Source organism: Nicotiana tabacum, chromosome 13, assembly GCF_000715075.1.
Source record: "Nicotiana tabacum cultivar K326 chromosome 13, ASM71507v2, whole genome shotgun sequence".
NCBI classification, from domain to species: domain Eukaryota; kingdom Viridiplantae; phylum Streptophyta; class Magnoliopsida; order Solanales; family Solanaceae; genus Nicotiana; species Nicotiana tabacum.
Genome location: NC_134092.1, coordinates 22,611,612 through 22,624,186, shown reverse-complemented (window position 1 = coordinate 22,624,186; position 12,575 = coordinate 22,611,612). Strand labels below are relative to the sequence as shown.

Below are 12,575 nucleotides of genomic sequence, written 5' to 3'. Positions count from 1 at the left end.
CCTTTTATTTAGCATTAATATAAAGAACATTAGTGGAAACTCTACAAATTCCATAGTAATTCAGCTACTGGAAAAGAAATGTACACTTACATAATAGAAATTAAACTCCTAGAAAGACACGGAAGAATGTAGATGTCCATTTTAGCTAATTGAATCTTCATTCTCATACTTGTAAATTGTAATCCATTATACTGTTTTGAATGATGTTCTCCCTCCAAATTTGAGTTAAGCAGCTCTAAGATCTTCTACTAGTATTCAAATGTGGGTGCTTTTATGAATCATAACATCGTATCAACAAAAGTTGTTATTCAATTTGCATATTTATGCAAGCATATGGTTTATAAATTGTTTAAAAATTCATTTTGGACTAAAAAAATTAATGAATTTATAAGCTGTTAATATGGCATAAAAGAAAACATATATCCTTTCTTAGCGCGAGTAAAATAATGTTAGAAACTACAAGCGAACAAATTAGGAACTACTTCTGCTAGAAATATTACCATATTTAATGATCTTACCAGCTAATGTAATGGTACTTTTTACAGCAAAATCAGAAGTCATTTGCACATATTCAACAATTCTGTAATCTTTATAGAGTGATAAGTATTTATTAACAAATAAAAAGCAACATTATCAGCTCCAAAAATTGGTAAAGTCACATGCCAGACAATCTTTCCACCCCGAAAAACAAAAGGGAAAGAAGCAAGATGAAAAAGTACGTTCACAGAGTAATTCGCTTAATTATGTCTTTTCACGCAGCAATCAAGATTAGACACCTCCAAATTTGGGGTAGATACTTTCAACTTTAGGTAAGTCAAGTAAAAACTTATCTGCGTCCTTTATTTACACTAAACCATACAAAGTTACATGTATATGTACATATATATTTTTTACTTAATCATGATAAATTGATATAGTTTCATGTAAACATCAAAATCTGGCTTGTTAATACATTGACTGTGCCCAATGTGAAAAATGCAAAGATGGTACGATCCTTGATTATCTAAAGGATATGGGTGAGAGCACACATCATTTGACCAATGAACATGGCCAGGGGTGATGTAGTGTGCAATAACGAGTTCAATTGAACTCATAACTTTTAATGCGAAGTAAAAATTTATATGTAACAATTCGTTAAAATTGTAAAAATAGCAGATATGAACCCATAACCTTAAAACAAAATTGATTCAATACTAAAACCTTAAAAGTTGACACTACTAGAAATTAGGGAAAATCCGACCGAGCAATACCAACCAACGTTGGTCGGTCAACAAAAGCGACCAAAAAAAGATCTCGCTCACTGTCAAAGCGCGCGGGCGCAGTGAACTGTAATTGTGAAAAGATTGGAAGGGGACTAAACAGGAACAAGAGGGATCCACCGAAGAAGATCCTTATCCTTCTCCTTCTCTTTTTTCGGAAGAAAGGTGGGATCCTATTCTTTTTTTGTTCACCCTCATTTCAATTGATTGGATGCTTGAGCCTCAGAGATTTTCGTGAGTTCCTCGTATATAATAAAGTATCTTCCGCCCTCTTCCACAACTATTTAGATTTCTGAAAAATCATAAAATATTATGCGGCCATACAATATACTCTAAATTCTCGTTGTCGAGGGAAGTGAATCAACAAATGCATGCAAGGAGGGATGTAATTCAGGAGATGTAGTTCATCTATAACAAGAACAATAGATGCAGACATTCTGGAATCAGAAACTGAAAAAAATCAGGTCTCTTGTAACGACCCGACCGGTCGTTTTGAGCCATAGCGCGTCGTTCGGCGGTTTGAGGCCTTGAGTAGTTTCACTTCAAGTATTATGACTTGTACATATGGTCGGAATTGAATTTCGGGAAGTTCAGAGTTGATTTAGAAAGAAAATTCTAATCTCGGAAGCTTTAAGTTGGAGGAATTGACTAAGGTTTGACTTTTGAGTAAATCGCCTCGGAATCGGGATTTGAAGGTTCCAACAGGTTCGTATGACGATTTCGGACTTTGGCGTGTTAGGATCGGGAACCCTGGTAATGCGAAATTTAGCCAAACAACGGTATAATGACAATAATAAAGACAATAAAAGTTAATAATAGCGGCAATTAAAGCAGATAAAGAAGACAATAATTTAACGTAGTTCGGTCAGTGTGACCTACGTCCACAAGCGGAGAGCAGTAATTTCACTATACCAATAAGAGTACAAAAGAGAGTACAAAATCAAAGTAAATAGCACTCTAATTAATCCCAAATACCCTAAGAGAATAACCTCACAAGATCACTCCAAAGAAAGGGTTCACACAAGTGCTTCCCAACACTCAACTCACACACAAAACACTCTTAATAAAGGAGGAAAGGAAGAAATAAGAAATGAAGACTCAAGTCTTGTTGGTGTGTTTAAAATGAACTAATGGCCTTCCTTTTTATAGGCAAAAAAGTCTTGGCCTCTTAGGTATAAAAGAAGAGATACAACTCATGCAAATTATGTCCACCACACAATGTAATATTTTTGGGTCCCAAAGAATATTGCCAACAAAGTCCACACTTTGCAAAAATATTTATGCTTATGTGAGATGGACTCCATTAGCCAAAATATTCGCCATATTACAAATCTCCACCTTAGCCTAATTTTGGCTGATATAGTAAATTTGCTCCACCATCTGCGCAAAAGCCCCAATGGGCATATGTTAAAATTTAACGCCATCAAAATCACTCAAGTTATCTGATACCGAAACTGTAGTAGAGCCTATAACAGTGGATTCTAATAAAGTATACAACGAACCAGATCTGTGTGCTTTCATAATCACAAGAGCACCATGAGAAACTTTCAGAACTCCACCTTCACTTGTGTACTTACACCCAAGAGATTCTAGAATGCCCAAAGAGATGAGATTTTTCTTTAAGTCAGGAACATGTCTAACATCGGTGAGAATTCTCACCACACCATCGTACATTTTGATTCGGATTGTACCTTTTCTAAAAACTTTGCAGGCAACATTGTTGCCCATCAAGACAACTCCAATTGTTGCCCATCAAGACAACTCTACCTCCAATAGATTCATATGTGGTAAATAAATCCCAATTTGGACACATATGATAGGAACAACTCGAATCTAAAATCCACTCATTGTTAGATTTGAAACTATTATTAGTTGCTAAAAAATAGTTTCCTCAATCTCATCAACAGTTACACTTGCTTCGGCAGTGTCAATATTTTTGTGCTCATTTTTCCTTTCCTTTCCTTATGCTTTTCTTTAATTTTCAGCTTATAGCATTCGGAGATAATGTGATATTTCTTATGACAATAGCGACACTCTAAATTATTGTATCTGGATATGGAGTCGGATTTGCCCCTAACAAACAAGCCAACTTCCGCTTGAGTTCCACTAGCTTCCCCAGTAATATCACTATCTATCTGTTCTTTTGATTTTAAGATAGATTTAATATCCTTATAAGAGATATTATCCTTTGCATAAAGTATAGTATCTCTTATATGCTTAAAAGATGGGGGTAGAGAACAAAGCAGTAACACGGCTTGATCCTCATCTTTAATTTCAGCATCTATATTACTCAAATCCATAAGAATGGAATCAAAGGTGTCAAGATGAGAGAGAATATAGGTACCTTCACCCATACAAATTGTATAAAGCTTCTGCTTCAGGTAAAATTTATTTTCCACCGTCCTCTTCATATATAAGGTTTTCAATTTTTTCCACATGCCTTTGGCTGTGGTTTCTACAGAAACTTCACATAAAACCCCATTTGAGAGATTTAAGATGATACCTGATTTTGCCTTTTTATCTATCATGGAAAACTGCTCGTCCGTCATTTTATCCGATTTCTTCTCCTTTCCTTGCAACGCTAAGTCTAAGCCATCCTGAATTAGGATAGCTTCCATCTTTAATTGCTACATACCGAAATTTGCACTTCGGTCAAATTTCTCAACATAGGTCTTTGTTAGAGTCATTTTGGCTATTGAAACTAACTTGGTTAGATCCGGCTCTGATACCAATTTGTTAGGATCGGGAACTCGAGTAGTGCGAAATTTAGCCAAATAACGGTATAATGACAATAACAAAGACAATGGAAGTTGATAACAACGGCAATTAAAGCAGATAAAGAAGACACAAATTTAACGTGGTTCGGTCAGTGTGACCTACGTCCACAAGCGGAGAGCAACAATTTTACTATACCAATAAAAGTACAAAAGAGAGTATAAAATTAAAGTAAACACTCTAATTAATCCCAAATACCCTAAGAGAATAACCTCACAAGATTACTCCAAAAAAAATATTCACACAAGTGCTTCCCAACACTCAACTCTCACACAAAACACTCTTAATAAAGGAGGAAAGGAAGAAACAAGAAATGAAGAGTCAAGTCTTGTTGGTGTGTTTACAATGAACTAATGGCCTTCCCTTTTATAGGCAAAAAAGTCTTAGCCTCTTAGGTGTAAAAGAAGATATACAACTTGTGCAAATTATGTCTACCACACAATGCAATATTTTTGGGTCCCAAAGAATATTGCCAACAAAGTCTACACTTTGCAAAGATGCTTATGCTTATGTGAGATGGACTTCGTTAGCCAAAATATTGGCCATATTACATGGCGTATGTTCGGATCGTCCGGGAGCATTTCAGCGTTTATTAAAGAAGGTTGTGATCTTCTAATCTAACCCCGTAAGCCTCTCTAACAGCAAACAGCCACCGCCCATTTCCCATTTCCCATTTTCCCATTCTCAAACTCTCAAATCCAGCAGCTCTTTCTCATGTGAAGACTAATGGAAGTATCAAAATTCAACACTTTTCACTTCCTTCCTTCACCTCCACTCTGTTCCTGTAAGAAGGAAGTGAAGTTGCCGCTACCGCCGTCTCTGCATCCACAATTGACTGCTAACGATGGAAACCACTCCTGGTGCTCTTCTTTAAGGCAATCAATCGGGAGGAATCCAACATTTTGTTTAGCAAATACTGTGTTCCTGTGGAATGAATCTCATGAGTAGCTTTACATCATTAACAAATAAATCACTCAAGCAAAAATATGCAATCGATAAAGTAGCGTATATTTTTTTTTTGAAAAAAGAAAAACCATGATCTAATTGGTGGCTGAATCATTCTGAGTGATTTGAGGCAAAGCATCCCCAAGGAATTGCTTCAGCTAATATGCCCGAAATTGGGTCCTAATCAGATTGTTTCCTCCTTCCTTTGGTATTTATGTAGACCTGTGCTTAGAAGCAGATAACTTCCGTTATACTATAGTTCATTGAGAGTGGCTCCAGTTAAGCTTATGACTTGCTAATTAAAACAGACAATCAGAAATAGTTCGAAATCTCTTAGGAGTTCGTGGTGCTATGGGTAATGATTATTTACGAAAATTTTTGGAATTCGGGCACGTGGGTCCGAAAGTGATTTTTTCGACTTTTCTAGCGTAGTTGAAATTTTTTGTAAATTGAATTATAATAAGTATTAGAGTATATATTTATGGATTTGCAAATCTATTGACTAGTTTTGGAGCGATAGGCATCGGTTTGAATTGTTGGAAAGGCTTTGGAGCCGGTTATGAAATTTCGAAGCGAGGTAAGTTTCTTTTCTAACCTTGTAAGAGGGAAATTAACCCCATAAGTGAATTGAATTTATGGGTGCTCTTATTTGCGGGGGCTACGTACGCACGAGGTGATGAGAGTCCGTGCGTAGCTACTAATTATGCCTATGTCCGGATAGTTTTAGGTTTACACCATGCCTTGTTGATACCGTTATTTGATTATGTTTGTTATTTGCCTTGAAAAGAGTTGAGATTTGAGTATGCTTATTAATTGCTTTGAAAAGAGTTGAAATTAAGGATTTCGAAATTTGAAAAGTTTTCATTTGATTTTCGTATTGTGAAAAGAATTGGGGAATATTATAATAACTTGAGAAATTTATGTTCAACCGTGGTGCAATTATATTCCGCTAGCAGGGTAAATTTTTACTACTCTCATGGGAGCGGGCCGTTCGCCTCGGCAGGTTAATAAAAACATCTATGGTTCGCGTCGTTCGACCATCGGCAGTGCACAGTTTAATTATTTATGTTGGATCGGACCGTACGACCTCGGCATGACTTGCGCATGATAACTCTTTGGAACTAATAATACTTGACATTGCTTCATTTGCTTGAGATATAAATTGTTAAATGATGAAAATAAGATTCGGAAATTTTATTAGTAAGAGGATTGTTTATTATTTTCGGTTATTGAGTTTTCAGTTATATTATGAAAATCCATGCTTAATTATGACACCAGTATTTTATTGTTAGCTCATAGTAAGTGTCGGAGTCGACCTCTCGTCACTACTTCTTTGAGGTTAGACTGGATACTTATTGGGTACGCGTTGATTTACGTACTCATACTACACTTGCTGCACATTTTTGTGCAGGTACATATATGTCTAGTGGCCTTGTTAGCGCAGATACGCGGTTATTACGGGAACTTAGATGAGTTGCATCCCTTGTTATGATCTGCAGCCAGCAGAGTCTCCTTCAGAGTTATTTATATTTTTCCTGTCTAATTTGTATTCCGGAAAGATGTTGTATTTTATTTTACATCCTAGTTGATGCTCATGCACGGTGACACCGGATTTTGGGGGTATTTATGGGTTGTTCGGTATCGTAGTTGCGAAAACATTTTTATTTACTCTGTAAATTTTATCTCATATTATTTAATTGAAGGAAATTATGATTTCAAAAATACTAAAATGAGTAATTAAGTCGATCAATTATTGTTGTCTTGCTTGACAGTGGTGTTAGACGCCATTACGACCTTTAATGGATTTTTGGGTCGTGACATCTCTTTTTTCTAGTTTTTTCTCCTCACAGAAATTCCAGATCATTGAAGAGGAATAAAAAAATGGTAGTTTTCCTATCAAGTACCTGGATGTTTTCTTGTCTCTCAAGAGAATAAAGAGAGAACATTCCCTACTGGAGAAAATGAAAAGGAGAATCTCAGATTCATTCCCTTTCGTCAAGTAGGCATAAGAACCACATGTTGTTCCTCAGTAGCTTAGTGGTAGAGCGGTCGGCTGTTAACCGATTGGTCGTAGGTTCAAATTCTACTTGGGGAGATTTGATTGATTCTGAATTACAAAATTCAGAATAAAGGGGCTCGCTTTGCTCGTTAAGAGTACTCAATAGAATTAGATTTTTTTTTATGACTGTTGAAGTGACCGAACAAAAAATTGGATTGATTCAATACCGAATTCCAGATCTCCATAGACGACTAATGGTAGGGGCTGCATTTTTCGGAAAGAAAGATAGTGGCAAAAAGATGTTAATCACCTTCCAAAACGGACAGAAACTACCAAAAAAATATTTTATATTTTTTTTAAATTATACACCGACCGAAATTGGTCGGTATATTGATCAAACATTTGACCGCAGTGGTCAGACTTGCTTCGTCAAGCAACTTTTTGATTACCGACCAACATCGGTCGGTAATGTGAACCCATATTTTTAAATTTTAATAATTATATTATTATTTTAAATATTTTATAAAAATTTATAGTTGAATTTACCAACCAAAGTCGGTCGGTTATTACAGGGGAAGATTTGACCGACCAACTTTGGTCGATTGATGTAATTTCTGAAAAATAACCGACCAATTTCGGTCGGTTCATGGGTCAAACATGGTCAAACTTTTGAATCGCATTAATATTTACTATCGAAATAATATAAATATAATTTGTTAACACTTTATTTTTTAATACAAATAACGAATACACTAACATATACTATAACAAGCTATATATAGTCAAAGTAGTACAACGAAGTGTGTGTGTATATATATTGGTATAGCCGCATCTAAAAACGTGAAGCGCTAGGGCCACAAGGTCGGGTTCTTTTGGGGATAGACTTGTGAAGAAGCAATAATCTAATTAGTATATATAATTGATCATCATCAAATATATCTATTTGTAAATTAATTCATCAACTTATAACTTACTTAGATGCATCAATGAATATTAACAACAAAACATCTCGACTTATATCGATGAATATTAAAAACAAAATGTCTCGACCTATATCGATTAATCTATGTCATGCATTATTAGTGATGAATGAATGAAATATAGAAGAATACTAAACTTCTTTGACATGTATATATGGATCACAAATTAAAGAAACGAAAGAAGTTATTAGCATTAAGTAAATGAGTTAATATAACAATCGACTAAACATATTTAAAATAGAATAATATTGGTTTACCAATTCATCAATTGATAAATTTTTCGTACGTAGTAATGTATGTGATTGATCATCAATTACAATATAGTGTGTGTGTGTGTATGTGAAATTACTCATATACTTAATTATAACTTAGAAAATTAACTTAGATAGATGAATACAAAAGGTAAAACGTCTTGACCGATATTTATTAATCTATGTGATTTGTAATTAGTTATAAAACGAATGAATATATAAGATGAAATGTGAAATTTGAATAAAATAAACATCTCATATATATACCTTTATATGTGTGTGTGTGTGTCTGAATAAAATATATGCTTATAATTTATTAAAAGTAATTAGTTAATATAATTATTTATAAAAATTATGCTTATAGTTTATAATTATTTATAGTATATATGTGTGTGAGAGAGAGAAAGAGAGAATAAAATAAATGCTTATAGTTTATAATAATTATTTATATTTTATAATATTTTAAAAAACAATAACACAAAAAATATATTTTTTTAAAAAAAAATAACCGACCGACTCGGTTAATGGTCAAACACAGTCAACGCGCGGTCACTTAAGTGTACCGACCGACGTCGGTCGGTAATTCTAATTTCGGATCCCAAATACGGGCTTTCCCCCTCATTTCTCTTAATCTCTTCTTAAAATTTTCCAACTCCCCGCTCTCTCCTCCCTCACACACACAACACCCTTCCTCCACTCCTTCTCTATTTCCCTCACACAAATCTCATTCCCCACCCCACGTCGCCACTGTCCCCCCCTCCCGTCGTTATCGTCGCCACTGTCGTTGCTACTGCCTCCACTGTCGCCACTGCCCCTCCGCCTCCTAAAAATTATAGGTTTCGATTTGAACTTACATTGTTTGTATAATTTTAATATTTTTTTTATTTCGTTATGAATTAATTAATTGATTGTTTAAATTTGAATTTTATTGAAATCTAGGGTTTAGGTCATGTTAAAATTGAATTGAATTGAATAGAATTGATTACTAGGGTGTAAATTCAATGTTTAAGTTTGTATTGACTTGAGTAGTTTAGTTAGGAGTTGAATGTTTAACTTTGAATTGAATTGTTCTTTTAGGATTTGTTCTTATGAATTGAACTTTTAGGGTATGAATTGAATTTTTAGGGGCAAGTGTTGAACTTTTTGGATAGAGCTTATGTTGTGTGAGTTTAATTGAATTGTTTAGGGTATTAGTTGAATTGTTTAGGGTATGGGTTGAACTTGTAGGATATAAATTAAACTTTTAGGGGTAATGGTTAAACATTTTGGATGTGAGTTGAACTTTTAGGGATAATTATTAAATCTTTTGGGTATGAATTGAACTTATAGTTTATGTTTAAATTGAATAAATCATAATTAATTGTATTTACTCTAATTTAATTTTGGTGTAATTAGTAAAAATTAATTATCTTAATTAACTAAAAATAATTTAATTAATTTATAATTGTAAAATAAATTAAGTAGTTCTAATACTTATGGAAATATCTCAATATTGTTTTTTTATTTGTATAGATGGAACATCGTACTTGGATGTACAATAGAAATTATCCTAATCGGCGGGGATTGTGGGAGGATTTTGTATAAGGGATTGATGATTTTATTAGACATACAATGTCACATTCATCATACCAAATTGAAGGAGTAATCAGGTGCCATTGTGTCAAGTGCGATTGTGTGATGTTTAAAAAATCGGAGGAAGTTAAGTTTCATCTTTATAGGAAGGGGTTTATAGAGAATTACTTTGTGTGGACTAATCATGAGATCGATGGTAGCCGTGGAATATTTTATAACATGGTTGTTGGTGAAAGTAGTAGGTTGGTGGAGAATAGAAATCATGATTTTAGAATTCAGGATATGGTTGCGGATGCTTTTGGGATGCACTCCGGAGGTGAGCCCAATGAAAATGTTGAACAAACTCCTAATAATGATACACAACGTTTTTATGAACAGTTAGAGGAAGCTAGTCGTCCACTACGTGAAGAAAGTCTGCACTCTGAGCTGTCTGTTGCAGTTAGATTACTAAGTATCAAATTTTATTGGAATATTTCTCAAACGGCCATGGACTCTTTCATTGACCTTATGAGTGAACTAGTTGACCCAAATATCAGCTTACCTGGTGATTTATATAAGGCAAAGAGATTGGTTTCTAAGTTAGGACTTTCGTCGATGACAATTGATTGTTGTGAAGATGGTTGCATGTTATATTATAAAGATGATGCAAATTTAGAAAGTTGTAAATTCTGCGAAAAGCCTCGTTTCAAAAGGCTTTCCAGCGGGAATATGGTCGTTGTGAAGGCGATGCATTATTTGCCTATTATACCTAGGTTAAAGAGGCTATATGTGTCGATGAGTTCTGCTCCTCATATTATATGGAGCTTTTCCGTTGCCCTGGTCTCGTGAGTCATCGCCAGAGGCTCGACCTCCACGTGATCGTTCCTCCCGTCCTCTACAAGATCGTTCTCTATACCGTCTTGTAGATGAAAGTTCATCAGATGGTGATGATGGTGTAGAAAATACTCCTTGACCAATACTTTGAACTAGACTAATAGAACTAGTTTTGAATTAGATTGAACAATTTTGAACTTGTTGTAATTACTTAGTTTTTGCTTAGTTTTGGACTGTGATATTTAATTGGACTTTAATTTGTTAGTTTTAAAGTATTAATTGGATGTTTGGTTAGATTTGTGGTGAATTAGGGGTTGCATGTGGTGAATTGGTGGTTATTTGAAGTGAATTGGGGGTATTGGTATGCTGTTTTTATTTGACATGTGGTGTAGCTACCAAAACAAACATTTTCTGCCACAATTAATCCCACAAAACCGATCAACCTTGGTCGATAACTGATAAAAAAAATGCAAAATACTGACCAATGTGGGTCGGTTAATGCACATTAAATTCCGAGAAATCCAACATTACCAACCAACTTTGATCGGTAAGTTGGCTGCCCTGTCCAAATTATCGACCAACGTTGGTCGGTATTTATAAATTGTAATTATTTATAAAAAAAATATATTTAATACCGACCAAAATTGATCGGTAAGCAAAATTAATATATTTAAAACACCGACATTCTGACCAATATTGGTCAGTAAGTCAATTAAATTGCCAGATGGTCGTGTAGAGCATACCGACCAATATTGGTCGGTAATTTCCGACCGACTGTGGTCGGTATGCTCTTCTGACCTTCAAACTACCGACCACATGTAAATGGTCGCGTTTTGGACGATTATTGGCCATTACCGACTTATTTGGGTCAGTTTTGTGTGGACGGCTTTTCCCGGATTTCTAGTGGTGTAAACCCATAGAATTTAAATTCTGAATCTGCCTTTGACTATGGTGAAGTAATAAATGTGCATATGCAATACATCTGTCTTGCATCAATTGGTATGAAGTAAATACTAGATGCGAATAAGCTTTTACTAATGCTAATTAACATGCAAGGGGTCATGATATAATTGTGGGTGTAAAATTATGGAATTAACTATCTCATATAGAAGGTGGGATAACTAATTTCATGTGATATCCCACTACAGGATATCCCACCATCGTACCAAACGACCCCTTAGCATAAAAGTTATCCTGAGATTAGCTAATACCCCAAACTAAACCTGGGATAAAGTTAATTCCAAACTTTATCCTGGATTAATTATTATTCTTATTTCATGTACCAAACGACCTAGGGGAATAATTCATGAGAAAATTTTTGTCTGTTGCACATACCAGCTCAATGAATATATCACACGTGCATTGTTCTCACTAAAATCATGTAAAGATCCGATCGGTCATTTTGAGGGTAATAGCCCCGATCCCCTATTTACTATTTTTTTCGTACCTTTTTCTACTTATATGACTTGCCGGGAGGTCTTTTTTTTTCGGAGTGTCTTGGGACACTTAGTCCCTAAAAACGGAAGCTTAAGTCTTAGGATTTTGACCGTAGTCGGAACTGTGTGAATACGACTCCGGAATATAGTTCTGTCGATTCCGTTAGCTCCGTTGGGTAATTTTGGACTTGAGAGCATGTTCGGACTGTGAATTTGAGGTATGTAGCTAATTTAGGCTTGAATTGGCGAAAGTCGAATTTTTGGAGATTTTGACCGGTAGTGAACTTTTTGATATCGGAATCGGATTCCGATTCCGGAAGTTGGAGTATGTCCGTAATGTCGAATATGGCTTGTGTGCAAAATTTGAGGTCAATTGGACGTGGTTTGATAGATTTAGGTATCGGTTGTGGAAGTTCAAAACTTTGAAGTTCATTAAGTTTGAATTGGAGGGTGATTCGTGTTTTTAGCGTTGTTTGATATGATTTGAGGGCTCGACTAAGTCCGTGTGGTGATTTAGGACTAGTGGGTATGTAAGGTTGAGGTCT

The 12,575-nt window shown here is 35.0% G+C and overlaps 1 non-coding gene across 1 annotated transcript; it reads left to right on the top strand.

Annotated features, from left to right (window-relative positions):
• Positions 1 to 7,002: 7,002 nt before the first annotated feature.
• Positions 7,003 to 7,074, top strand: TRNAN-GUU (transfer RNA asparagine (anticodon GUU)). Its single transcript has one exon. It is a non-coding gene; the product is annotated as a tRNA-Asn (tRNA).
• Positions 7,075 to 12,575: the final 5,501 nt, after the last annotated feature.